Below are 3,419 nucleotides of genomic sequence, written 5' to 3' on the forward strand. Positions count from 1 at the left end.
AAAAGCGATCCATCCTCGTTTATTGGCTCTGGGCCATCTTCTTGCTGCAGCAGTAAGGTGGATTCAGGAGGGATCCAACGCAATTTAAAGAAAGAATGCTAGTCCAGAAAGGGGGTACCTCTCCATCGGGGATGTCATATTCAGGGTCGATCTGTTGAAGCATCGGACCCAGAGCTCTTCGGAAAACATGAGTTTTCCACATCGTCCACCATCCATCGAAGTCAACAGCCGAGGAGGTGAAGGCAAGGTTGGCAGGAACGGACAGGGGAAGGTCTGTGAACAGGCTGTAGCACCTCTGGGCGGTTAGAGCGTCGGGGAGGTCCACCCTGCTGGATGTTAGCAGGTGGAGAAGGAAGTGGGGAGGCACCTGCGCAAGGCCAAGTTGCCGGGCTGCTACGACCGGCTGGTAAAACTCATAACCGGGTTTAAGAATCCGGTTAGAGGTGCTCATGCCAACTGGGAGAAGGCAAGGCCGAACCATGATGGAATAAAGATGCCTGGTGTCAGCATCATCAGCAATATCAGCCAAACGAAAGGTAGCTGGGTTCTCAAAGAGCTCAGAGTCGGCATAAGGAAGGAAGTCTGGGTTATCGAGGCCTTTGTAGAAAATCTTGAACCAACGGGAAGCATCCGGGGGATTCAGTTTCCCGCCAGGGAGACTGTATAGGGCCTGCCCAAAGCTAGTACATCTAATGTGTCTCCCACTCAGATCAGGGAAGGAATTACCGACCAAGGAAGGGAAATCAGGATCAGAATTGTGGAAGTAAAGACGAGCCCACAACTGAATGAACCACCATGGGCCACCGGTTCTAATCTTCTTCTGGGTAAGGAGGCTGGAAGTCATCAGATGAAGATAACGGTAGAGTTCCCCTAGAAATAGTTTGCCGAGGCCAATGGGTTGACCTTTGGCCAGTTCATAAGCCAAGGAAAGATAGTTTTTGGTCGGGGCAAGGGAAGGACCACAGAAAAGGAAGTGTTCAAGCCATAAGTTCAGAAAGGCCGTATGCTCCTTTTCCGACACAGGGCCTTTGTTTTTCTGGTGTTGGCTCAGGTATGTGCTCCAGTTGGTGCATTCAGTTTTTGAAGATAATTTGTAAGGAACCACATGGAGGCTGTAAGCAGAAGGGCAGGCTGAAGATATGTTTAGGCCAGTAATCATCACAACATCTAACAGTGTTGGTGCTAATGGGCTATGTCCGAAGAGGAAACAATTCAAGGCATCAGACCAGAAATAGCCGATGGTCTTCAGAAGGTTTTCATCTTTCTCAAGAGGAGAGAGTGATAAAGACAGGGCATCGGCTATTCCAATTGATTCCCACAAGGGCTGGTAGGTGTTCGCTACCCTATTGTACCAAGCCATCCAGCCTTCAGGAGGGTTTGGCCAGGCGCGGAGGCTATCCGACCAAAATTCTAGGTCTACATTCTGGCTTACAAAGGGGATTCGGTTGGCCTCACACGAGATCAGATCTACGGGTTTTTCGTAGGAGCGAGGTCCAAGGCAAAAGGAATCGGGGGAGGAAGGATGTGGCAAGAAGATATCGGAAGCCTGAAAAACCCCAAAAAAATCGCCGGGGGAAAAGTCATTTAACTGCGCGGTAAAAAATGTGCGGATGCTGTGTTAGATTAATGGGGGTCGGAGTTTACCTTCAGACCGAAGGCGGCGGCGGCGGTGCGCGAAGATCCCGCCATCGGAAGACGTGGATCGAAACCTTGGAGAATGAATCTAGGGTGGCGGCGCAAGATCGAGTGTGTGTCTCAAGGACTAGGGGAGATCTTGCGGCTAGGGTTTGCGAGCGAAAAGGGGATCGGAATCGACCTGTAGAGGTTTGTACTGGATTGACTGGCAGGAGGTAAAGTAGATTGAAGAGCGGTTTCAGATCCGGGGTGGTATACCTTAAAGCCGATGCGATGCCATCGGCTCTTGAATGAATTGTTGTGCATAATAAGAGGGATTAATACAAAAGCAGATTGTATTCATGGCAAGTCAGTAAGAACAAAAGAGGAACTAGCTACTCCTGGAAACAACCTAACAGGGGTACTACAATCTACCACCAGTGCACATCAGAGGCTTTGCGGCGCTTGGACGGTGGAGCGATGCTGGCGCCGCTGCCGCTGCTACCGTCGTCGCCATCATCGTCAGCGTCGTTCCCATCGCTGCCACTGGTGAAGCCGTCATCATCGTCGGTTCCTCCGCGGCTATCGGAAGTGTCGTCCGATGACCTGTCAAAGAGAAAGTTACCTGCCATCGGATCTTCTTCGGAGGAGAGGGAATCGGATTCTTCCTCTGAGAAAGAAAGGTCTTCTCCCCAAAGGGCATCATCTTCCTCTTCCTCCAGCTCGGCTCCGAGGAGGAGAGCGAGATCCTCGCCGTCAGTCAGAGAGTCGTCGTCTTCGGACTGGTAATCAAAGTCCCACTCCACTGCGTCCCAATGCAGGGGAGCACGGACCTCATAAGCGGCGATTGGGTCATATTCTGGAGTGGGTTCTCGTGTTGTTCCGGACTCGTAGGAGATGACAGAGGAAGCAGAGGAAGAAGAGGCCATGGTGAAGGAAGGAGAGGGAGTCGGCGATGGTTGTGAGGGAAAGTGGGTAAAGAAGGTGCTGGAAACAAATTTATAAAGCCAACGAGTGGATGAAATGAATCGGCACCGTAACGGTTACCCAGGAGGTCGATGCAGAGCAGTCACGTCCATCGGGAGCCGAAAGGGCGCGGTCGTACGGATCGGAAGACGAAGGGTCAAGGCAGTGATGATTTCGGAATTTCTATTACCGAAACCAGGGGGGCATGTGTTATCACCGTATTTTGACCAGGTCAGAAGTGGGCCACGGAGCAAGATGGGCTTGGAAGGCGGTCGTGATAAAGCTTGCAAGTTGGGCCCGCGTGGAAGGTGGAGGCCATAAGGCCGTGTAAATTAGGAATAAGCAGTTAAGATTCGTGTCGTGTTAGGTTAGGGATTAGTTAAAGAGAACAAGTCTACGGACTATAAATATGTACCATGAATAAACAAGAAACAGAATCAATCATCATCAACTCACGGCGTATCGCCTCCCCTGTTTTAGGGTTCTTCATCGGGTAAGCGCCACGCGACCCCGATCACGTCTTGCGTGATCGGGGTAGCGTTACCTTTGCTCGTTCGCTTATACGCTGCTCGTGCTGAAGCCTTGTAGATGGCGAGTAGCGTTATTTATCCTAGCATGCGTTGAGTAATCTTTTCTTTTGGTGCTTTCTTTGTGCTTTATGCATTGTTCTCGCATGTTTGATCATCATACTCATTCGTGGGCGTGATGGTTTTATCTTGTTTTGTAATTGTCAGTAGATCCAATCTGTTATGGCTGGTTTCTATGTATTTAGAAGCTTGGTTCAATATGTGCACGATTAGGCCTTACAAACGAATTGAATGATCCGATAGTATGCTCTG

This window comes from Panicum hallii, chromosome 7 (genome assembly GCF_002211085.1).
Source record: "Panicum hallii strain FIL2 chromosome 7, PHallii_v3.1, whole genome shotgun sequence".
NCBI lineage: Eukaryota > Viridiplantae > Streptophyta > Magnoliopsida > Poales > Poaceae > Panicum > Panicum hallii.